The sequence below is a fragment of the Lycorma delicatula genome, chromosome 9 (genome assembly GCF_047948215.1).
Source record: "Lycorma delicatula isolate Av1 chromosome 9, ASM4794821v1, whole genome shotgun sequence".
Classification (NCBI taxonomy): Eukaryota; Metazoa; Arthropoda; class Insecta; order Hemiptera; family Fulgoridae; genus Lycorma; species Lycorma delicatula.
The window spans coordinates 94,604,967-94,632,066 of NC_134463.1; the positions used below are offsets into that span (position 1 = coordinate 94,604,967).

At 31.0% G+C, this 27,100-nt stretch overlaps 1 protein-coding gene and 1 long non-coding RNA gene across 5 annotated transcripts in view; one reads left to right on the top strand and one right to left on the bottom strand.

The window, feature by feature from the left end:
• The window catches only part of LOC142330240 (uncharacterized), a 473,304-nt gene that overhangs the window by 394,734 nt on the left and 51,470 nt on the right, over positions 1-27,100 (bottom strand). The gene's annotated exons all lie outside the window — the stretch shown is intronic.
• The window catches only part of LOC142330239 (aquaporin AQPAe.a-like), a 133,191-nt gene that overhangs the window by 50,414 nt on the left and 55,677 nt on the right, over positions 1-27,100 (top strand). The window lies entirely within an intron of this gene.

The following is a 27,100-nucleotide window of genomic DNA, read 5'->3' on the forward strand; positions in this document are numbered from 1 at the left end:
GACTGGAATAAAATTTTCAGCATTTTAAAAAAATTAGGGTTCAAATACAGAGATAGAAGAACAATTGCTAACATGTACAGGAACCAAACAGCAACAGTAACAATTGAAGAACATAAGAAAGAAGCCGTAATAAGAAAAGAAAGGGAATCCGACAAGGATGTTCCCTATCTCCGTTACTTTTTAATCTTTACATGGAACTAGCAGTTAATGATGTTAAAGAACAATTTAGATTCGGAGTAACAGTACAAGGTGAAAAGATAAAGATGCTACGATTTGCTGATGATATAGTAATTCTAGCAGAGAATAAAAAGGATTTAGAAGAAACAATGAACGGCAAGTCCTAATCAAGAACTATCGCATGAAAATAAACAGGAACAAAACAAAAGTAATGAAATGTAATAGAAATAACAAAGATGAACCACTGAATGTGAAAATAGGAGGAGAAAAGATTATGGAGGTAGAAGAATTTCGTTATTTGGGAAGTAGAATTACTAAAGATGGACGAAGCAGGAGCGATATAAAATGCCGAATAGCACAAGCGAAACGAGCCTTCAGTAAGAAATATAATTTGTTTACATCAGAAATTAATTTAAATGTCAGGAAAAAATTTTTGAAAGTATATGTTTGGAGTGTCGCTTTATATGGAAATGAAACTTGGACAATCGGAGTATCTGAGAAGAAAAGATTAGAAACTTTTGAAATGTGGTGCTATAGGAGAATGTTAAAAATCAGATGGGTGGATAAAGTGACAAATGAAGAGGTATTGCGGCAAATAGATGAAGAAAGAAGCATTTGGAAAAATATAGTTAAAATAAGAGACAGACTTATAGGCCACATACTAAGCCATCCTGGAATAGTCGCTTTAATATTGGAAGGACAAATAAAAGGAAAAAATTGTGTAGGCAGGCCACGTTTGGACTATGTAAAACAAATTGTTAGGGATGTAGGATGTAGAGGGTATACTGAAATGAAACGACTAGCACTAGATAGGGAATCTTGGAGAGCTGCATCAAACCAATCAAATGACTGAAGACAAAAAAAAAGATACACAATAGTAGGCGATTATAGCTGTAAATTAGCATTACACTTAAACACGTTATTACGTCATAATAATCCTACTTCTTGATTACCGTGTCCTTGACTGCCCTTCATTGTTATGTGCACTCTAAAATATCTTATAGTATTCCGACGATAGATTGAATATTTATATGAAATATCTGTAGAAAAAATTGTATACATAAAAAGTATAGAAATATACGTGAATGTGTAGAACAGTGGACATTTCATGCACAGAAAATGTGCTAATAAAAAAAAAAAAATATATCCTATAAAAAAACTACCTGAGAGAATTAAATCACAAATCTCTAATGAAATGAATAAAATTACTTATCTACTTAATTTTAAACTTGTTACAAAAAAGTTTGAATAAAAAAACAAATTTTTTTTTGTACACAATGTTTAGTTCGTTTTTTTATTTTTCTATTATACCTTCAACTTCATTCAAAAAAGTTGATGATATCAAAATAATGCCAATTTATTATTCATAACATTTTACAGCCTACTAAATCATTAACGATTCAAAACTTTAACTTTTCCATTTAAAATCGAAATCAAAAACTTTATTTTTTTAAAAATAAATCCAATTTATTATAACTAGATATGCATAATTAATTATAAAACCAAAGAAATTTTATTATTTTTTTTAAATAACTTTTTACTTAACAATACTTTTGTTTAATTGTACAGGTTATCAAGCTGTGCAAATATTACGCATTTGTCGTTAGAGGACATAAGAGATTACATAACACAATAAACAATTGTTTCAAATACTATTATTCTGCAGTAAACAATAGAAATGATCAAGCAATGGTTTCAAACAATTTATACACATTACAATAGACTGAAATACTATAAAGATGTTTCAGATGACCTATAAAAAAAATATATATATAAAAAATTGAGTGCAATTTTTATTTTTTTATTTTTTGTAAATTTCTGTGATACTCGTTCAAATATATTGATATTGCAAACAAAAAAAAAAATTACTTACATTTTGATATAAAATCGTTATTAAAATTGAGTATTTAATTTGCTTCACGAGACTGTTCGCACTATGACCACCATCTTTAAATGGAAATCAAACCTTTCTACACATTCTTTGCGGTCTGAACTTTGCATCCTTAGAGTTACCTCTTTGGCTTCGTAAAGGAGTAAATTTGGTAGGAAAAGATTTGACAATTACAATTTTAAGATACAGGCTGTTCATCGAGTTAGTGGCTACTACTGGAATAAAATATTTCTTCCTGAACAGCATTCAGAATATTTCGGATCGTCGGCGAATGTGCTTCGCAAGTTAGAGAGAGTATTTTGAAAAGGAAGTAAATTTTAAAATACTATGAAAATTAGGTTATGATTTTTCTACAGTTTTTAAGAAAAATGAATGCGATTGACCTAAGAGTATTGAATTATATTGATAAAAAATTTTAAAGTGATTACCATTTGTAGTAATATCTCTAGTACTTAGAAATCAAACGAATAACGTCATAAACATTAATACAGTTTTCTATGAACAATTAACACATCTCTTCCGTTTTGTACAATAGGAAATAATATTATAAAATTATTCATTTCGTAGTTTTCTGATTTTTCTTTTGTTAATGTGGGAAGCAGCAAGTTTAACGTGTATTATTGAATTCTGTTTACAGTGTATTTAGTAATAAAAAAAACAAAATAAAGAAAATAAACATAAGAGTTAAAAAACACACAAAAGTTCAGGCCAAGGACACACACTACTTTTTAACCTAGCCGTAATTTTCGGCACTATTAACTTCATTATATGCGTACGATTTTACATAATTAAGGTATATTATTTACAAACTTTTGACACTAATGGAAAACAAATATATCATCTTTCTTCAAAATTAGTACTACATTACTCTGGTATAATTGACATAATTTAAAAATTTTGTCGATATTTTATTATAAATAATAATACTTAATTTCGTTTTAAGAATTCAACGTTTAGTATGTTATATCCTTGTAAAAAACCTTCGTTCATTATTTAATACTTAAAACAATCAGTGGAAAGTAGGTATCTCCTAATTAGGAAAGATAATAAGCACGTGCTATAAACTACTTTACCTTTTTCACGATAACATTGATTTGGATTATGGGTTTCCTTTCTCATTTTTAAATAGAACTTATACAATTAATAACTACGGTTCAAAAAAACATGTGTCTCTAATTGCAGTTTAACTTTAGATATAGGACAATAATTTTTTATCTAGTATGTATACTTTTAAAAAGTGAAAGTAACTGGCCTGTAACTTGTAACTATTTTCATTAGATGCTAGACTTCTCAACTTTTATCTACGTTTGGTATAACAATTAATCGTTAGATTTATATATTTTTTCCAAATATTCAACTTTTAGGATCCAACTGGTTCATCTAGTTTAAAAAAAAAGATATTTATGTGTATTGGTATGTACATACGAGGTGCAACAAAGTAATGAGACTGATTTTTCTTTGAAAGATGTGGCAAACTTGCAGCTTGCGTAGGCACACCATCTTTGAACTTGGTCTATAAGCTACTTCTAGTCCAAGCGGCACACTGATGCAACTGCTCAGTCTTGAGTTGTGCTGTAATAAGTGAACATGTGTTTGTCTCTCGTCACAGAAATTAAACCGCAAAATACTGCGCAACGGTATGCCATTTCTTTTTGCGTTAAGTCGGGTGAAAACGCGACGACAACTTACGGTAAGCTTCAGAAGGCTTTTGGAGAGGAGGTTATGTCAAGAGCTCAAGTTTTTCGGTGGCATAAAATTTTTAGTGAAGGCAGAACGAATGTTGAAGAAGAAGACCGGAGTAGACGACCATCAACCTCACGGACAGATGTCAACTTGACCAGGGTGCGTGAAATCGTACGATCTGATCGAAGATTATCCGTGAAAATGATTGCAGAAGAACTCAACATCGATCGAGAAACTGTTCGTCTAATGTGTATTAACTGAAGATCTTGGTATGAGAAAGATTTTTGCAAAAATGGTCCCCAAAAATCTCACACAACAACAGCGAGAAACACGGGAAAATGTGTCAGCCGATCTGTTAGAGCAAACGGAAATCAATCCAGATTTGTTGAGCCGAGTTATCACTGGTGATGAAGGTTGGTTTTTTCAATACGATCCACAGACAAAACGCCAAAGTTCGCAATGGTGCTCAAAGGGATCACCCAGACCAAAAAAAGCTCGCATGTCAAAGTCAAAAGTGAAACGCATGCTTGTGTGCTTCTTTAATTCCAAGGGAATTGTTCATAAAAAGCGGGTGCCTCCTGGACAAACAGTTAACCGATATTTCTACAAAGAAATTTTAGAAAGACTTCGTAAACGAGTTCTTCGTGCCCGTGCCAACATTGCTGATAATTGGATTCTGCATCACGATAATGCGCCATCCCATACTGCTCTGTCAGTACAGCAATTTTTAACCTCAAAACAAATTTCAGTACTACCACAGCCACCTCATTCACCAATTCACCAGATATCTCTCCGTGCGACTTTTTTCTATTTCCAAGAGTCAAAATGGCGGTCAAGGGACACCATTTTCAAACAACACAAGATGTCCAAAAAGCTGTGACGAAGGTCTTGGAGGATATTACAGAAGATGAGTTCCAGAAATGTTACCATCAGTGGCAGAAGCACTGGAATAAGTGTGCGCAATCAGAGGGGAACTACTTTGAAGGAGACAACACTAAACATGACTAAAACGGTAAGCAACATTTTTTTTCACATCAGTCTCATTACTTTATTGTCGGACCTTGTATAATCAATTTTATGTGTTTCTCATCACAGTTTGGTTTAGCTTATACACTTGTAAATACAGCTGGTTTTGAAAGCGTTTTAATTTATTGTCTCACGTGTAGCTTTTCCCGTACTTGTTCAGCTTGTAGGCTCTATTATATTAAATTAGCTTATGCTTTTATATCTGCGGCATCTCATAAAAAATGTAATAAATTTACTAACAGCGTTATTACATAAAGTAACATTATGTAATTAAGTACCTAACATAAATTATAAACATAGTCTTTTATTTAATTACATTTCTGCAATATTTAGTGTTGCATGTTGGATGCTTAAAAAAACAAGAATCCCTTTCTCTCACTCTCTCTCTTTAACTCTCATCAAACGTAACACATAAAAATAATCTTTACAAATAAGAAGTACATACAATAATAATAATAAACATATTTTTTTCCAACAAAATCTACATATCTTGAAAAAGAATTATCTTAATTATCTTTTTAACAGTATAAATTCTTTAATAATTTAATTTCAGTATTAAATTTTCCACTTGTTACAATTGTCTCCTAACAATGATTTTTTTATCTCAATTTTATGCACTTTATTACATTTATTTGCACCTAAAAAAAAAACAAAAAAAAAACAAGTGCTTATATCTTTTCTGAGTCTTTGAAGCTTAATAACTCGTTTCATTACAATGGTAAAAGAGAATTATTGGTAAAGGAGAGATTATAATGGTCAAAGATAGTTTTATCCATAAATCAAAGTAACATGATTTCTCAAATCAAATTTTTCTTTACAAAAATTAAAAAGAAACTATTATTGTTCAGTGTTCTTTTTACTGTAAACACGTCATAAAACTGTAGGGGTAATATAATTTTCAACTTTTTTCCTATAGAAAGTGTTAAATTCTGAAGAAATTACAAGATTGTTTGATAAAATTGCTGTCAGTTCTTTCTTACATGACAAATTATTATATAATTTCCACGAAAGCAAAAATTTAATCAATGTAAACTCGAGATTAGATTATAAAGAAAATAACGATTTTTTTTAATAATGTGTATTAAAAAGAACTTCAGAAAAAATATATAACATAGATTTGAAAAGATGTTTTTACTCTATAGTAGTAAAAAGAGGTTAAAAAGCTGTACCGTAAATTAAATTGACAATGAATTATACGCAACATCTAGAGAATTTTTTGTGCATGTAACCATGTCTACCATTATGTTCGTAACTTTCTTCAACAAGAATTTTTTTATCAAAGAAATTTTTTGAAATTTTATACTTATTGAATTTAAAATATGAAAAAGGTTTTACGGGAGTAAAAAATAGGTTTCATGAATATTTTTATAAGAATTCTTTGCAAATAAAAGTATGTAGGTACCAAAAAAAAGTGTACAGATTGTGGATATAGAAAAATATAATTAAAATGGTTTCTTTTTATGCCACTAGTTAATACATATAGCAATTTTACCATACAATCTTTTAATTTCTGTAAAACTTAACATTTAACACATTCCATAACAAAAACGTTCCGTAACACATAGGTATTTACAAAATGAAAAATACGGTACTGAAAAAAGAATTTTTACAATGAAATTTGACTTAAAATATTTTGTTTTTAGTCCAAAATCGTGCTGATATTCTAACTTAATTCGAATAAACATAATTCAAACAATCCTAAATGAAAGAATCTGAGAAGTTTTTGATTTAGTTTCTTGTTCAGAGATAAAATGATTATTCATTTAACTTGTAATATTATATTCAATATCGAATGGGTTATTACTTCTGGACTTGTACATTAAAATTAACCTTACCAAAAGTACACACATTAATTTTATTCTAAGACGATTATTTGCTTAAAATTTTTAAATTTGGTTCTGCAATTCGATAAACTGATAAAGTTTCCTTATCTTGGAATATACATGATGAACACCTCACACGAATCGAACATATCTTTATCTTGATAACTTTCAGAAATCATTAAGAAGGAGATAGTATACAGATACTATATAATTATAATTATTACATTAATTTAGTCTTGTAGAGTCAGGCCGACCATTCCTGAGACGTGTGGTTAATTGAACCCCAACCAACAAAGTATACCAAAGAAGTAGCTAACTCATTCAAGGATTTGAACCTTCGGCTAAGAAAATCAGCTGTTAAACAAGTGATTTTGCTACAACTAGTTTACCATTAGACCAGCCCGGTGGTCTAGTGCAGTGATTCCCAAACAGTGCGCCGCGGCGCCCCGGGGAGCCGCAAAATATTGTATAAAAGCTTCATAATTAATTGAACCAAGACATTTATAATTATTAATTTAATGTTAATAAAGTAAAAAAATAATGAAGATACACGAGTATTATTTATTTTTATCTCTTACGACTAGTCATACTTTTTACTTAGGGTAGGCCGCCATGGAAAAATATTAATTGAAAAAGGGCGTCGCCACTCGGTAAAGTTTGGGAACCAATGGTCTAGTGGTTAAACTCATCGCAAAATCAACTGATATTTGAAGTCGAGAGTCTGTTTAAGTCCTTGTAAAGACAATTTCTTTTATTTGGATTTGAACGCTAGAATGTGGATATTGGTGTTCTTAGTGATTGGATTTTAATTAAGCCACATTTCAGTAGTGGTCAACCTGAATCTGCTCCAGACTATATGTTTTTACCGGTATACATGCTTACATTACAACTATGTGACAGGTCTGCCAAGCCGGTAGCAGCAACTGCATTTGTCTCCACACACACACACACACACACACACACACACACACACACACACACACACACACACACACACACACACACACTCTCTCTCTCTCTCTCTCTCTCTCTCTCTCTCTCTCTCTCTCTCTCTCTCTCTCTCTCTCTCTCTCTCTATCTCTCTCTCTCTCGGACCCGGCAGTAGCTGGAAACTGATTAGAGAAAAATATATATATATATATATATATATATATATATATACATTAATATAAATACAAAATTAATTATAAAATGCTAGCTTATGATATGTTGCATTTGTATAAATTGCATTGCTGAATGTTGTTTTCATCAAATTTCGTGACATCTTACAATAATTCTATAATATATACGTGTATTTCAAAAAATGAATATCGGGGTTTTAAAGCCGTGTAATATTTCTCAAGTTTCACGTGCATTCATTAACTGTACATGAAATGAAAGAGAAGCTCTAAACAGTTTTAACTGTGCGCAAGCTCATAAACCGTTTCCAGTATCTTCCGCTTTTAAGCGCTAGTAGCTAAGATGGCGACCCCTCCATCAACAGAAAACGATCTCTGTGTTTTGAATTTACAAAGGGTGAATCTGTTCAACGTGCGTTCCGTTGTGATTCCCGAGTGATAATAACATTCGTAGATGGTGTAAACAATTTGAAACCACTGGCTGTATTTGCAAAGGGAAAAGTACAGGACGACCAAGTGTGTACAAAAAACAATGTTGAATGTGTACCAGAGTGCATAGCCCTAGGAAATCTATTAAGAAGGCTAGACGAGAATTACCGACTCCAGTGACGTCGGGTTTTAAGGAAACGCTTACAAATATGTATATCGTTTACAGCTGTAACAAGCTGTAAAGCCTACAAATTATGGTTTGCGCGCTAGCTTCGCAAATGAAATGATGCACCGTGACGATGAAGACTTTCTTTATCCAGCCGACATCAGCGACGAAAAGTAACCATATGCATATCTGGGATCACAAAATTCTCCTCACGAAGAACTGCAGTAATTGGATTCTCACTAAATATTGAACGAGACTCCCCAAAACTGAATGTATTTCGTGCCGTTCTTTTTCGCGGAAGCAAGTGTGTCTGATGAACTATCTTCACATGCTGCGAATATGGATCTTCCCTCAACTGCAATACGAACACAGAACTTTATTTGGCAACAAGATGGTATGACGGTTTGTTTGCCGTGCCCTCCACGTTCGCCCGATCTGATCCCGTGCGATTTTCTTCTTTGGGGATTTTATAAAGGATGGCGTGTATGCGCCACCGTTACCAGCTGATCTACCCGGATCTACAGCAAATATCGCATCAACTACTCCAAACTTGCTGATTAAACTATAGGATGAACTCTGCTTTCGGTTGGATGTTTCCGTATGAGGAATAAAAGTTTAGATTTAGTATTCAGATTGAACATTATAGGAAAAACTGGGTTGCTCTTTCATTTGAAGTATAATTTATTAACGTAAGTAGAACTTAATAAATATTATATAACTTTAAAGCCCCGATATTCATTCTGATACACAAGTACAGATACTGCAAATTACATCCAACCAAATAATCGTGGTTCGAAATAAAATGTTTATTTAGGATAAATAATCAACAAATCGATAAATTAAAACAATACACAAAAAAAAATCGTTATAAAACATTTATTTCAGATCTTTATATTACCAACTAACCGACGCACAATATTTGAAAATCTTTCCTTACCTTGATGAGTAGAGAAAAATAATAAAGTGTTATATTTATTTAAATAAAAAACCTGGTACTTAGATATAAAGCGAAGTAGGGAAAACATTTATATACACCACAATTGTATGCACATGTACACATATGCAAGCAAATATTATTTTTCAATCCAGATTTTAATTTTTTTTACTCTGTTGCTCAAATGATTAAGATGTAAAAAAATTCAAGATTCTTTTTTTGCATATTTTATATGTAAAATTTAAAATTTATTATAGAAAATAAACTTTTATTTTCTGTATTATATAACAACCGAACAAGCATAAGTTTGTTGTTTGTATGAATATACGGTTTAAATGTTTCACCAATTTCCTCTATAACAAATTATGTAAATGAATAAAATATTAACATTGTTTTCTTGAACAAAACATTGGATTTTAAAATATAGTGCTTTTAACATATAACTGAAATATTAAGTCAAATAAAACTCGTTAAATAAACAAAGTAGTCAATAACATATGGATTTCTTCCCACAGAGTATAATTATGGAAATAAACTCATGTTTTCTATTGAAAAAAGTCATTTTAAAATTAAGTTTAACGTTAAGTATAGACTTAACGTTACAGTTTTTTTGGAACGTAATATATTAAAGGTGTTAGATTATTTTTTAAATAGAATGAGAGAGTTATCTATTCACTATACTTATTTATATAATAAAGTATTTAGTGAGAGAGATATTTTAAAGAGTACTGGACGTCAAATGATTTCATTTTCTGATCTTTTACACCGGAGAATAATTAACAAAATTAATAAGTAGTAGAACCAAAACATTGGATGAAATAAAATCTAAAATAATAAGACTACAAAAAAATATTTTAACAAAATATAAAAAAAAGTTCAAAATTATCCTTAAATTTCGACTTTTTAAGGTCAACTACTTTGGTAGTTTGACGTACTTTGAGATAGATTACTACCATTATTATCAGTGAAACTCGAAATAGTACTTTCTGAATCTTGGTTGTTTTACAATCAACACCGCCATAACAAAATCTAGTACAGAATGAATAAGGCAAGAAATTAACTATTGTAACCATTCCTTTTTAAAAATATAAATATATATATATATATATATATATATATATATATATAGTTCACTTTCCGCAGTTAACAATTATTTTTTAAATAATATTAAAAAAAAAAAAAAAGATAAAAAAATATGCTACATGTTTAATGAACAACAGAAGAAGTACTCAGACTGCCGTCCTTCTGCATTTATGCATTCATAACAGCGTTTTAACACTAAATTATACACTTTCAACCTGTAACATTTTTGTTCCGATTTACAAAATCAATTAAATTTTCAAATGGAAGTTAGAAGTGGTTCAATGAAGAAATACCACTTCTTTGACGATTTTCTATAATGAAAAATAGAAGGGCGTCAAATCGCATGTACGGGGTGGCCGTTCAGATGATACTCTACGTTTTATCCATCCAAGAAAAGTTTAATTGAATCTCTAAATTGAAGAGTATAGTGACGAAGCGTCTCATCTTGCTCAACCAAATGTGGAGGAGACAAGTCCATTGATGTCAAGCGAAGGGTGCTTAACTCGGGAATAACAATATCTCGTAACATCTTTTTTTTTTCATACCTTTGCAGTTATTTGCATTTCATATAAAATTGAAACAAGTACCCAATTATTACATTGTTTTAAATTGCAATTCTGCATATCAAACAAAAAAAAAACCCAAATTAAAAAAAAAATACGTATACAAGGAACGTGGGTCATTTGCCCCACATTCTCTGATAACCTTTAAAATAATTAAATTGATAATCGAACAGACATCTTCTAATATGAAATAATAACAGAAATTACTTTTAAAGCTGTTATATAATTTTATTAAAAATATGTATTCCAGAGATCTGTCAACGTCATTTTTACACGAGAGTAGCGTGCGCACACACAAACACACATATGTGCGCGCGCATCTTCCAAATCGATATCAGCTCATTCATAAGTAATAAATAAATACAATTATGAATTTATTATAAGTACAAAAATAAAAATTGAATTACTAATTTCTTATTGGTTTACGAAACCGTAGACAGTCAACGAAAATAAGTTGCAATCGTAAATAAATCTTCTTTTTCTATCGAAGATTAAAAACGCAATATCACATATAAAATAACAATAAAAAACAATTAAGTTATTTATGTATTAATTGTAAATTAATATATGTTACATAAAATACTTCAGTAATCCGTTTAAATCAAACATTAACATAAAGAAATAAAATTTTATATATCATTAACAACTAGGGTCTTAAGAATTTTACTTACAGTTATCAAGATAAACCTCCTGACAATAAAATGTTTAACAAGGTTAAAGAATTTTTAATAGCTGGAAACAAACCAACAATTAGTATTTTAATTCAGTTTACTTTTTTATTTTAATTATTATTTACTAACTGATTATTTGTTGACATAAGCTTAATTTTATAACGTAACCATACGAAGAGGGAGACATTAACATTTAAAAAATACAAAAAAGTTACTAAGATATATATTTTATTACATATAAAAAATTATTTTTTAAAAAAGCTTTTATTTAACTAATATTAATATTAATAAAAAAAGGAAACAAATTAGAAAAACCCTCTCTAAAAGGTAAAAAATAAGAATTAAATCAAATTGAGAATTTTAAACAAAAAATATAATACATTAACAAATATAGAAATGCACTGGAAAGTAAAAAATAAATATCTAATAAATAACCACCAATAAATAAATGTAATAATTATTAAATTTTAAAATTAAAAGTAATGAAAATATTTAGTTAAATAAAAGCGTGGTGCAGTTTATATAATTTATTTAAAATAACACAAAATTTATTTTTACAACAATTAATCTTCTTTTCATTTTCAATAACGAGGCGAGGAGACGTAAAGGTCTGCTGGAACCTCTCCAGTTGAGACTGACTAGCTAAAAGTAACAATCTGGGAAAATGCACCCACTCGCTTTCTTTGTACGTGTTCTCACATAGTTGAAGTTCATCTTCGAATTCTGCTTCCAATCTAAGCCAAATTGAACGTACTCTTTCCGCTAAAAGTTTCATTTTAATTAAATATGAATTTTTATTTAATGAATTCATAATTACGATTACAATTATAATAATGATAATAATTAATAATTTTTCAGATTACCGTCAAAACGTAATAACTTTGTGCAATATTTCTAAATTTAATTTTTATTTTTAATCTTATTAACCCTTAAAGATCATCTCGGTGCAAATTTGAACCATCAAAGAATTAAAACTTGAGTTATTTTATTACAGATAAATAAAGTATATACATATACTACTAAACAACCTCATTAAACAAAATGTATATTTTAAAATACAGCAAATGTCTATAAATACTGATTCGAAAACATTGTTATAAAAACTGCGCCACGCTTTTATTTAACCAAATATTTTCATTACTTTTAATTTTTAAATTTAATAATTATTACATTTATATATTTTATATTTATTGGTTATTTATTAGATATTTATACAATTTATTTTTTACTCTGCAGTGCATTTTTGTATATGTTAATTTATTATATTTTTTTGTTTAAAATTCTCAATTTGATCTAATTCTTACTTTTTAAAGGGGTTTTTCTAATTTTTTTCCTTTTTTTATTAATATTAATATTAGTTAAATAATAATTTTTTATATGTAATCAAATATATTTTTGTAATTTTTTTTTTTGTATTTTTTTTAAGACTAAAAAAAGTAAAAATATTTATTTTTACACATCCAAGTTACATACGTGTACCAAATTTCAAATCATTTTCATACGATAGTTCATGAGAAATGAAAATTTTCAACTAAATGCATGAATTTAGCGTAGGGGTAGGGCGTGGGGGCGTGTCATATCAAATTACATCCGACACCGTAGTGCTGTATTGTCATCACATACGTGTACCAAATTTCATTGCTTTTCATACGACAGATCAAAAGATATAGCAGTTGCAAGATTTGATTATTCCTAAAGCGAGTTAAATAAAAAGCTTTTAAAAAGGTTAAAAATAAAGAACATCTTGTTTGTTAAGAAATCATTAAACGTGTTATATAATTTTAATTGTCGTTTGTCAAAAGAAAAGATCATTTCTAATATAACATTTTAAATGTTATTGAACAGTGGAAATCAAATTAGTCGTAAAAAAGTTAATAACAACAAGCATAATAAGTAGAATATGTAGAATACTAAAATGTTTGTCATGAAGTCTAGTAAGTTGGTTATTTTTTTTATTGTACAAATCTTATAGTTTGTTTTAATTAGTTGATTTTTCATTCTGTTTATTATAGACTTGACTTCTTCAAGATCACTTAAGTTAGTTATTTTTTTATTTTTTTAAATCAACTTAAAAATACTAATCTTGCAGAAATATAAAAACCGCTGAATTCTATAAATATCTTTACTATTAAAATAAAGTAAACGAAGTAAATAATTATAATCCAGCTCTACATATAAAAAAACTCAAACACACACACACACACATATACAAACAATTTTTTCTTCTCTTTTTTCTTAGACTTGACGGTTTCAGTACCCATACTTATGTTCTTTGATAAAAAAATTCCTACACCCATCATTTTAGAAAGAATAGTGTAGTCAAAAAGCCGCCACTATGACAAAACTAATTGTGAGCCTAAACGTCCTCAACCTTAATCTTTTTCAAATTGAAGTATGTTGAAAAATATGTTATATAATTAATAAAAATACAAGTTTCAAAAGTCGGAAGAATGAAATTACCTCATTATTCTTCCTCAGAATCTATAATGGCAGTAGCGTTGTTGGGCAACTCCGTCATATAGTCAGGATACAGTGGACCATAAATGATGTACTCGGGCCTTGTAGTTCCTATATTTTCTTTTCAAAAAGAACTCTGCGAAATGCCCGTGCAAGTGGTGCATTCAGTTTCCTACGCACTTCTCACCACGCCAGCTCGATTGTCTGTGTATGAGCTCCCGTGTCCAGATGTATGAAATTACCTTTGTGACTCATCGCTGGATGTTGGTAGCACCCGTGTTGCAAACAATTATTGAAACAGGAAGCATATACTTCTGTATGATAGGCAATAAGGTGGCGTGTGTGATAAGTGGTGCAGCTAACTCTACAAGGTATTATATTGTTAAAACTGATTTGGGAAAAAAGATCTGAAACAGTAATTTGGATTTAAAGGGTGAACAAAAAAAATATCGGTTATACAGGACCCCTACTGAAATCCAGTTGTTTGCTTATACAAAAATAAAATCACCTATACGTATAACTTATTGTAAATCATTTTTATTTTTAACGTTAATCAGACGGGGTTAGCGAGCAGGCAAGAAGGTTATGTTTACTTAGATTATGTTGATGATTCCGTGAAATGATGAGTCGCACACTATATCAATATAACCTTTCTTTTTTTTTCCTGGTTAGCCTCCGGTAACTACCGGTTAGATCATTCTTCAGAGGATGAATGAGGATAATATGTATGAGTGTAAATGAAGTGTAGTCTTGTACATTCTCAGTTCGACCATTCCTGAGATGTGTGGTTAATTGAAACCCAGCCACCAAAGAACACCGGAATCCACGATCTAGTATTCAAATCCGTGTAAAAATAACTGGCTTTACTAGGACTTGAACGCTGTAACTCTCGACTTCCAAATCAGCTGATTTGGGAAGACGCGTTAACCACTATATCAATATAACCTAACCAAACATAACCTATAGTCGCTTCGCTCGCTAACTTCGTCTAATTAATGTTAAATATACAAATTATATATATATATATATATAATTTGTATATTTAACAAATATACAAATATATATATATATGGCACATATATATATGTATATATATATATATATATATATATATATATATACATATATATATGTGCCAGTAGACAGCTTTATTGTCTCTTGACTATATGATGGAGTTGCCCAAAACAGCTGATAACAATGCCACTGCCATTACAGATTCTGAGGTAATTTTATTCTTCCGAAAAAGAAAAAAACATATTTTTCAATATACTTCAATTTGAAAAAATATTAAGGTTGAGGATGTTCAGGCTCACAACTACCGCGGGTTTTTATTAACATGTAATAAAAATTCTGATTGCTATTTTGTTTTATATAAAATACTTGTACGATTCTTAGCGAAATGAGAAGATTCTAAAATTAGTCCCCCTCTTTCTTTTTCTGTTTAGTTTCCAGAACCATCGTAAGGTATTACTTCACAGGATGAATGAGGACGATATGTATGAATATAAATTAAATTTAATATTGTGCAGTCTCAGGTCGACCGTTCCTGAGATGTTTCCTTAAAACTCGACCACCAAAGAACCACAGGTATCCACGATCTAGTATTTATATCCGTATAAATGTAACCGTCTTTTACTAGGATTTTTACCTTAGAACTCTCCAAAATCAGCCGATTTGCGATGATCAGTTCACCACTAGACTAACCCGGTGGATTTTCTCAAAAATCTGGAAAACAGTGTAATCATTCTAAGGAATAATAATCCTATGGTAGTTTTACAAAGAAGGAATTCCATTTCCATTTTAATTTAGCTGAACGTATTTTTTCATATTAAACCGATAATATTCAATTTGTCAAATGATATCATTATATTCAACGCAGTTAACTGGTTGTACAAAAAGCATATGATAAAACATTAATTTCAGAGAAAAAAATTTGTCTGATGTCTTTTGCCTCTCAGTAGCAAACGTAAATCATACGAAATAGCAGGATAAATAAAATTAAAGTAACAAATTAATCCTTTTTGTTGTGAAACCATGTATTATTTATACTTCCTCTACACATTAGGGGATGTAGAAAAACTTATTCCATGAAGTAAATTTTAATTTCAACTAACCTATGACCATGTGTAGAACAATAAAATTTCAAATGTGTGGAGAGAGAGAGAGATAGTGAGACAGAGAGATTTATTCCATAAGAACTTGACCTTGACACTATATGACTTTCGAACCAATATTTCTAATGTACTTTTAACTAAAGAAAGTGATTTTTTTATATTTTGTAAAAATTGTCTAAAAATTTTAAAATATTAACCAGTATAACAGGCCATGGTGACGGACTTCTTATAATTCAGAAGAAAGAATGAGAAAATAATAATGAAAGAAGAATTTAGAAAGAGTTAAAAGGGATTTTTCTGAGATTAACAGGTCCGTTTAATAATCTATTATTTGTAATACAGACAATGGCAACTGTTGTTCGACCAGAAGAGTTACCGGACCGGAATCTGAATTTACGGGAAAACGTCAGGGGGTGAACTATGAAAAGTATTGCGCTTCAAGAGTTAAGGGATGAAACGGGTACTGGTTCTACAGGCCACAGGATATAAATACTGTCGGGAACCAGCGGAGAGAGTGAGTAGTTCTGCGTGGGCGTGTTCGGTGAAGTCGTGATAACAAGCAATAGTTTCCTAAACCTGAGTTGCGATGGCAATGTTGTCCTCGTAGCCAGCGTATCATGTGATCACCCACCATACAGCCCGGACTTGGCTCCATCCGTTTTCACCTCTTCGATCACATAAAATTCTGGCTAGGAGGACAACATTTTGGCACAGACATCGAGCTGCAGAAACATGGCCGAAAACACAGACGGCTCCGTCCTATGACGAGGGTATTAGAAATTTGGTACCACGCTACGACAAATGTCTAAATCGGAGTGGCGACTGTGTAGAGAAATAGCGTAACTATGTAGGTACTTGTTACAAATAAAAAATGTTTTATTTTCAGTGTGGTTTTAATTTCGTTACCGATCGGACCTTGAAAAAATAACCGTCGTAATTATCAGTACATCTGTATTTATATTTGAATGAAAATAATTTTTCTTTATTGCATTTTTGAAATTTTTAGCAATAAAGAAGTACATGAAATGATCTCTACGCCTTAAAAATAATACTAAAAGTTAAGACAAGTCGATGGAATTATGTTTTTTGCCGAATCGGCGAAAAATTACATTAATCTTATTACGAAATAATTTTATATAATAACAATACACAAAAATAGTATTTTTTCATCATAAATATCAAAAGAGATATTTCTTTAAAAAATATTATTTAATTTTTAAAAAGAAGATAAAAGAATCTTGATAGAAAAAGACCGACCCTACTTTTCAAAATAAACAAACGCAGGTATAAAATAATGTAATTAATAATGCAACCACTAAAAAATATACAATCTACTCGTATGTTACACTAATTTTTACTCATACGGGATTTAATTTTAAAATTTCAGTTATTTTGTTTATTCTACGCATAAATAATAATAATAATATTTGTGCGTATTAATTTATATTATAAATTACACTAAGTACTTATAAGTAAGTAAATAACAGTTTTAATTTTGTTTAAAAAGTAAATATTTGCTAACCACAATCTTCCTAACAATGTAATGAGCAAATATATAGATGTGCAAATTTTTTTTATGTCCCTTATTAGTAGGTGAATATTTTACAGTTCGTTACTCAAATTCCAACTTAATTAACATAAATTTAAAATAAAAACAAAAAAAGCGGACCAAAATAATAAAAACCTAGAATAATCCACATCTACATATTTTCACATCTAGAATAGTCAATGCCACTTCTCTGTTTAGGATAGATAGCTCTTCATGGAGGTTAGGGTGGCTATGAGGGAAGATGTGGAAGTCATCTAAAAAATAATTATTATTATTATTATAGATCTTTTAGTTTTTAAATAGAAAAATAAATTTTTGGAGAAAATACTTAACAATTTACTTATCGTACAAGTAAATATACTTGTAATGATACATGATACTGGATTACATTGTACTTGACACGGAAATACTATCAGATTTACCGAGAATCATGCATTCATATCTTTCTTTTTCCTGTTTAGCCTCCGGGAATTACGGTTCAGGTATTATTACTTCAGAGGATGAATGAGGATGATATGTATGATTGTAAATGAAATTAGTCTTGTACAGTCTCAGTTCGACCATTCCTGAGATGTGTGGTTAATTGAAGCCCAACCACCAAAGAACACCGGTATCCACGATTTAGTATTCAAATCAGTGTTGGGTTTAACGCATTCATATCTACAAATATTAATTGAATGTTTATTTTTTTAGAATTTACATCATAATAAAAAATAATTTAAATCAACTCTTACAAAAAAAGACACCTTTCAATTGGCAGAAAATTAACGTTAAGTAATTTTTTTTAAACTTCTAGAAAAACGTTTACACAAAAAAAAAGTAGAAATAAACCGTTTCTATAATAAAACAGAAATTATTTTCACTGTTAACGACAAAGCATTTAAACTTTCTGACCCCTACCGTAGTTAACTGAAATTGAAATAGACTAGACCACAGAATTACGGACATTATACAAAGTGGGGGCGATCCCACCCCCAGATCTGCGGTCATCGAAGTATACATTTTAAATAACAATAGTAAAATTTTAAAAAAAGTTACTGTAGTCTAGTTTATATATAAAAGTTACTGTGGTCTTTAGTTCTTTTATTTTTACGAAGACGTATTTCCTTTTTATTAAGGACAAAATATGACCCGGACGAAGAAGGTATAATACTAATAATAATAATACAAAATAATTAAAAATTAATGTATCATAACTTTTCTTTTTTTTATAAAGAATAATTGGTATAAACCTTAACTGGTGAAATTTAGATAAAAAAATAACTAGCATCCTGCACTGCTTTAACACAAATTAAGGAATGCGAATTCTTCGAAAAGATTAACTCCATTTCTTTTTCTTTTTTACAGAAAAAGAAAAAGTACAAAAAATCTACTTCCTAGAGATCTTTCTGTACGTTTAAATTTTAATCAATGGATTCTGGATAATGTTAACAACGTAGAGAAAACATTTTACGCATGTATTTAATTTCTGTGAACTTTATTCGTACCACTTTACTCAGAATCAAATTCTCTAAGAGTTTCGTTTAATACTTTCATATGTTTATTGCTAATTTAATAAAGTTATTTAACAATAACAAAGAATATTGAGTTTTTAAACCTCAATTTTTTGTCTTTTACCCGAGATTTCTAGAAAAATACTAAAAATACGGTCCTGGGATCTATTTATTACAAATTTTCAGGTTAGATTTAATATAAAACCACTAAAGTTACCTACTTAATTTGCGTCCCTTGAATTGCATGCAGTCTGGCTTAATTTTACCGCCAGCACAGAAATCAGGGCGAAATCTTTCACCAGCCAACAGTCGCAAACGAAGCGTTTCCGAACTTATGTTTATATGAACTTTCTTGTTTATTTTCACCAATAGAACATCTCCTGAAAATTTTTTACATTCTTCGTGAATCACTCTACATTTTCTCCAGTTCAGTTTCCCAACTTCGATAATAAGGTTCACGTTACACTTATGGTTGTAAAATATACTAATTAACATTATAAAAGAGGGTATAAATCAATAGCTTTATTAAACAATGTTAATGTAAATATACGGTGTTGAATTTAAATTACTTAGTTATACATATCAGAATACATACTCTTTAATATTTGTTAGTGAAACGCAAGGTATTATATAACGGTTACAAAGGAAAGTACGTAATTCAGACTAAAGTCCTAAAATTCTCTTCCTTACCTTTTGTAAAACTATTGTTCGTACACACGAGGGTCATTCATTGTTTTAAAACCCTCCTTCAAGGACTTTCATCCTGTAATACTACAGTGATTAATTGAATACGCAATGCTTTTGTTCAACGTAGGCCTATTACAAAAATAAAAATAATCCTTTGACTAATTGATACTCAACTGTTAAATGAAAAAAAAAAATTAATTAAAAATATGACTGTCACATTCATTCACACAGATTTTTAAACGTATAAAGGATAAAAAATAGTATTACCTCACGTCTGAATAACATTCTGCGCAGTTTATATTATTGATAATATAAACCTAGCGAATGTAATTGTATTTTTTTTATGAAAAATACTTTTTTTTGTCAATTTGTTTTAAAACAGCTCAGCCGTGTTTTTCTTTCATATTAGATACAATGACAATTACAAAATCAGTATTTCTATTGAGACTTCCATTTTATCTTTATTCAATCAGTACAAAGTTGTTTCAGTTTTATAGAATTTAATTTTCTAAAAATAGATTAATACATTTTAACTAATTAAACTAATTTGAATAGTAGTCAGTGGATACCGGTGTACATTGGTGGTTGGGGTTCAATTAACCACTCATCTCAAGAACGGTCGGCCTGAATCAGTAAATGACTACCTCTAATTTACATGTCATGCATATCATCCTCATCTCAGTAAGTCCTAGAACTGTAGTTTTCCGAGAGATCTAGGGTAAAAGACAAAAGATTGGGGTAGAAAAACACACTATTTCATATGTGGCGTAAAATATCTTTGTTAAATGGGTAATAAACACCCACGTTTTAAACAAAACGTGCAAAGAATTTTATTCTTAGCAGATGTTGTGTATTATGAATAAAGTCCTCAGAAACCAAATAAAAACGTAAGAATTTTTAACTGTACGTAAATTTCAGAAACACGTTTGTATAATAGCAAATTAATCACCAGAATATACCTCTGATCGGGATCAGAGGCAAATGACGACAAAAAGCAGGTAGATGGATTTAATAAAAGCAGTTACTTTTATACGGATTTGAATACTAGATCTTGGATACCGGTGTTCTTTGGTGGTTGAGATTCAATTAACCACACATCTCAGGAACGGTCGAACTGAGACTGTACAAGACTACACTTCACTTATACATACATATCATCCTCACTCATCCTCTGAAGTAATACCTGACGGTGATTCCCGGAGGCTAAACGAGAAAAAAAAATAAGATAGATGGACTTAGACTCCCGGAACTCCAGAGATAGCTGTACCAAAAACACGGGGAATTATGGTACGAGTTGACCCAGTTACTTACCGATCAAGGATGTTTCAAGTCATACTTGTGCGCACCGACGCCGAGACCTTCCGCGGATTGCGATTACTGCGTAGAGGAATACATCGCGGAACACACGGTGTTTGTGGTGCGATCGGTTCCTTTTTTTTTTTTTTTGAGGGCGAAAAACGCTTGCGCATTATCATCGCCCGGAATCTTTTTTTATATAAAAAATTAAAAGATTTAAAACTAATCTTAAAGATGAATAAAACTTACAACTAATATCACAGGTAAAAACTAAAATAAAACTAAGAATAAACAGAATTTTACAAAGTCCGAAATGGGTGTAAAGGGCCCATTCTCGGATAACAAAAAGACTAAAAAAAAAACTAAAAACCATAAAGGATCTAACATAAAATTAAAAACTAGGTTAAAAACTAAAATAACAAAATTAAATAAAACTTAAAACTAACATAAATTATATAATTAAAACTACGTTAAAAATAAAAATTAAAACGGTGAAATAAAACTTAAAACTAACATTACTAAAATCTTACAACTAATATCACAGACAGTTTTTAAAACATAAAAAAAGTAACTACATAAAATTTAACAAATTCCGATAGGGAGTGATAGGCTCTTTAATCGGATAAATAATCAAAAACACAGAACAAAAAAAATTAAATATAAAAAAAACTTATTAAAAACTCTTCCAGCATTAAAAAATATACGCAACAGTATTAAATTTTTTTGTATTAACCCAGCACTACGCAAAAATAGAAATATCCGGGTTAAAATTTAATTATCATTGCACGACGCGATCGGTTCTTGCAGCATAGGGAAGCATGAAGGGTAGAATTCAGCGTGTTTACCCCAGAGAACATCATCGGGACAATGCTTCAATACCGATGAAGCATTTGGTAAAGATCTTTCGCACCAAGTTGGCGAAAGATGTTCAGGGGTGGTAAATAACTATCTCTCAGTCTCCCTTGGGATATTTCCCGGCCCCAAGAGATCGAAGTTAAAACAATAAATAAAATTTTAAAAAATACAGAATCCTAAGAAGTTAGTGACGTGGGGCACGGAGGCGCAGATGGAGACAAGACATCTGGGATGCTGTGATGCTGAAAACATCTGGGATGCTGAACGTAAAAGATGGGCCTGGCATCTCATGTGATAGAGGAGAAGGGATTTTATTGGATAGGCCCGCAAGGGAGAGTCCCAATCTACTATAGGGTATGAGACCGCAAGGTGTCTATAAAATGTTTCCCCTCCTCCGAAAAAAAATGGGAATATCTCTAATGTTAAATTTCATTATCCAGTATTTTAATATCCGTATTTCACTCATTAATTATAATTCATATATCTACATAAAATAAATTTATTTTTATAACTCCCATGAATTGGAAACATTCTATTTTTACTTAATTAATTCTAATGACTTTTTTGAAAGACTTGTTTAAGACGCACTTGTTATACGCAGTTTTTTGTTATCTTATTAACCGAGGAACTTTTATTTAAAGGACAGTTACACTCGGCTCCGTACGGCTCATACAGCTCCTGGCAGCTCACTAGGCTCCATCCACGCTAAAAAAGCTGGCCCCGCACTAGAATAATGCAGTCTATTTCCATCATCAAGAGACTCAACTTGTGTTTGATATAAATGTACAACTAATTAATATAATAATGTTAAATATATAATTTACAAGTTCAAGATTACAATAACAACAATTTATATTACAAACGAAGTCACGACTTTTATTTATTTATATGAACCACCGAACACAAATATTTAGAATAGTTTAAACCAGACGAAGATATTAAACTAAGGCGGTAAATTATTAAATATTTTTGGTCCGCTTTAACAATCAATATACAACGCTCTTAACTGGTTAAGCACTTACGGTGTTGTTTCTTTGAAACAAAACAGGACGTTTCATTTAACCCACCGGATTGGTCTACTGGTTAAACTCGTCATCAGCTGATTTCGAAGTCAAGAGTTCTAAGGTTCAAATTCTAGTAAAGTCAGTTACTTTTATACGGATTTGAACACTGGATCGTGGATGCCGGTGTTCTTTGTTAGTTGGATTTCAATTAACTACTCATCTCAGGAACGGTCGACCTGAGATTGTACAAGACTACACTTCATTTACATTCATACATATCATCCTCTGAAGTAATACCTTACGGTGGTTCCGGAGGCTAAACAGAAAGAGAGAAAAAGAAGGAGAGAGGAAGTTTCATTGGCTTACATTTTAAAGGAGGCTGATCAGATATTTTATTTTAAAAGTAATTCGGAGGTTAAAGATTTTGCCTAGTATATACGCTTGAACCATTTATTGACAGCCATGTGCTAGCGAATACACCGTAATAGTTTTATGCACAATTAATTACATAATAATTTGGCAAGCGCTTAGCGAATCTTCAATCACCATTGACAACATTCTCATTCATCTTAAATTAGCCAGACAAATATACAATGTGTATTTAAAGATAATGCAAACTTAAGTATTTCAACAGACAGTTCGCGTTATACGTATAGCTGTGATACGTATAAATCGTTGATAAATATTCACTGGTACTCCATTCGTTCTACTAACTAATATTTATTTAATAATACAAATCGACAGTTATTTAACACTACTTTTCCATTTATTTACTTGAAATATAACAGCAGTGAGGTCACTTTGATGTGATTCAAACAGCCACACATTTACTATCGGCTGCTTGATTTTTTTAGTTCTATGTGTTTAATTTTACTATCCGGGGTGGGATTTTTGCACAACCCATCAGAGTTAGGTTAAGTTTTTATACTTTCTTTATTCTATTATTTTATCTTTAATATTTTATCAACTTTGTGATATTAGTTTTGGGTTTTATTTTGCCTTCTTCGCTTGTTTTAGTAAATTTTTATTATACGATTAATATATTGTTTACACCTTGTATAGCTTATTATTTTGGAATTATATTACCCTTTTAACAATAACTACCGGGCGATGATAACGCCCAAGCGTTTTTCGCCCACAAGCAAAAAAAAAAAAAAAAAAAAAAAAAAAACTATCGGCTGCCAATACATTTTTTATAAGCTCTTCGAATAGGCTATTTCGAGAGAAATACAGTACTTCTTGAATTTGCAGAAGTAATATTCCAGAATGTACTAAACTGTTCAGTGATGATAGATTTTATTTCACCTTATTTCAGAGATCTTCACACAATTGCTCAATCGGTGATTCACTTGGACATAATAAAGTCCGTCATGTTTAAAAACAGTTGTTAAATATGAGCAGCACGTAACCCAATATAAAGTAATTCCTGCATAAATATTTTATTTCATTCATTTGGTTCGATTTATTTATTTAAGATTCAACAAAATAATTAATTTATTGATTCTGAATATAATTCTAAAGATAATTTTAAGTCACCCAAAGTTTTATCAGTAATAAATTTAAATATGTGAATAAATACATTATAACTAATTCGTATTTAGGTTTCTTTCCTCTTGCACCCATCTTCCAACATTACATAAATATTTCAAAAAAATGACAACTAAGAACGGGGTGATTCATAATTTATCCCTTAATGGAATTTCCTATTGTTTCTATAAAATAAGTAAGAAAGCAATAAACTATAAAATTTATTCGCTTAATAAATTTATAGCATGTATAAAAATATTTAATGAATAATGCTGTTCTTTAGGTCCTATAATCACGCAATAATCGAAAAATGTCCGATGTAAAATAATTGCAAACATGAAAATTGTAAGTATTAAATGCCAGGAAAAGTAATAAAAATGAGGAAATGGTTTCTGTACTTTTCTTCATTAGACTAAATATACTACTGAATAAAAAAGATTACAATTACCCGAAAAAGCAATTTATTGACATCTTTTACCTCATGTTATTTATAGGTAACAAAGCTACAAGAGAATGTGGGAATAATTTGTAAAGAGTAAATTAATGTACACCCTTTTTTTGTTACGAAACTGCACATTGTGTACACTGATTTAACACACTAGTGGAAATAAATAACAGCAGACTAAATAATACGTTTTCTTTATCTATCCAGGCTGCCTTACGGTTGTATAAATTGAAAAGAGACTGAAATGTAAGGGACAAAAATTGATTTTTCAAGAATAATACACACAGAATAGTACACTAAACAGCCATCCCTGTGGCAAAGTGACTAAAGTCACTTACTAAATGTTCATATTTGTAGAATTACCATGATGATTTACATTTGATCTAGTGAAAAAGGCAACAGCTAATCATTTCATTCATATTTTCTTTCATGTGATGTTTTTGATTTTTTACAATAGCTATACTACAGAGCGTTAGGAAAGTCGCTGTGATTATAGGTTTGCCATTTTTCCCGCCACCACCCCATTCAGTCGCCCTAAAACATAAGACCGAATGAATGTCTGTGCCACAAACGACAACTGAGCCTTGAACAGTTTAGCGACCAGTATCCTAACATAGCTCCTAGAGCTTACCTAACAACATAAGCGGACTAAGCGTGGTGCCATACACGATTGGCTTACGAGTCCCAACCGCTCACTTGTCATATATTTGCTAAAATGGGTAGGGGCACTCCGTCAACTACTAAAAATATTTATGACATCCATAATAAAATTTATTTCGTCTAGGCAGCAATTCGCTGCCACGCTAGGTCGCTAATTGCCAGCAAGTACCTGTCCACCATTTTATAGCGCTTGGAACCATAATAACTGGCTGGTGGTCAACCATACTCAGAGTTTGCTTTCCACGGCATTGCGATAAGAGTCTTTCCCTTAAGCAAACTGCGGATGCCGATTGAACAAAGCAACCGCATCTAGGAACTCATAACGGTCCGAAAATGCGGCTCTGGCCGCTTGTGCAGTATGCTTTAGAATTATTTGGTGCATTTGTTCTTTCGTCATTAGGTTGGTTGCACTGATGGTTCGTTATAAGAGCAAAACTTGCTACCGCACATAATGCTGTAAGGAAAAACTGAATCTTTTCTCTTACACAGTAACGTGTGTTGAAGAACTGAAACCTACAGAACATGCCAAAAGACTAAATTATTTTTAATGGTTTAAACGTTTTATCGACCAAAATTCCGTATACATGCTAGACATTACGTTTTTTTGTAAGAGATGAAGCGTGGCTTAATCTGAGAGAATATATTAATTCGTAAAATACACGTTTATGGTCGACAAGTAACCCTTCCATTAATTACACGACCAATGCTTTACACGAAGTGAAAATTCGAGTCTGGGTCGGTGCGAGTAAAACGCGCATTGTGGATCCAATCTCTTTTTGAAAATACAGTTAATAGTAATCGCTATTGGTCCTGTTTTAACAATCTTCATTAATCAATTAATAGAACTGGAAATCAATCGCAGTTGGTTTCAATAAAATGGCACCATAGCGCCCACAGCTAACAGGTCAATGACTTTTTTTACGAAAAGGACTTTGATGAACGAATCATTTCAAGGGGTTTGTAGCCTGCAAGATCGCCCCATCCGACTCCCCCAGATTACTTTCATTGTGTGGGGGGGGGGGCAGCAAAACAAGCAGTTTATCCCAACAGACCGTGCACGATTGACGGACTAAAAACCGCAATAACGGCGTACGTACGAGACAATCCACTAAATCAGCCGGTTAAAGTGTTTGATAAATTGAAACGTGTGCAATGTTGTACTGATGTTGGAGGAGAACAGTTTCAACCCCTTTCCTAAACTATTCCAGTTATTGTAATATCACCCTCCATCAACTGATAACAAACGGGGTGCCCCGGGAGCGCTGTTTTGGGAGGTGCAATGGGGGTTCTCTTGTAATATTTCTGCGAACAATCGTCCGATTTGCTAAATTTAAACGGGGTATTTTTTCGTTAGTTGAAGGCTAACTTTTGCATGCGTGAGACACACTCTCCATCTAACAGATCATGGCTATTCGGAAATGTTATATCTTCGCAACTAATTTTCCGATT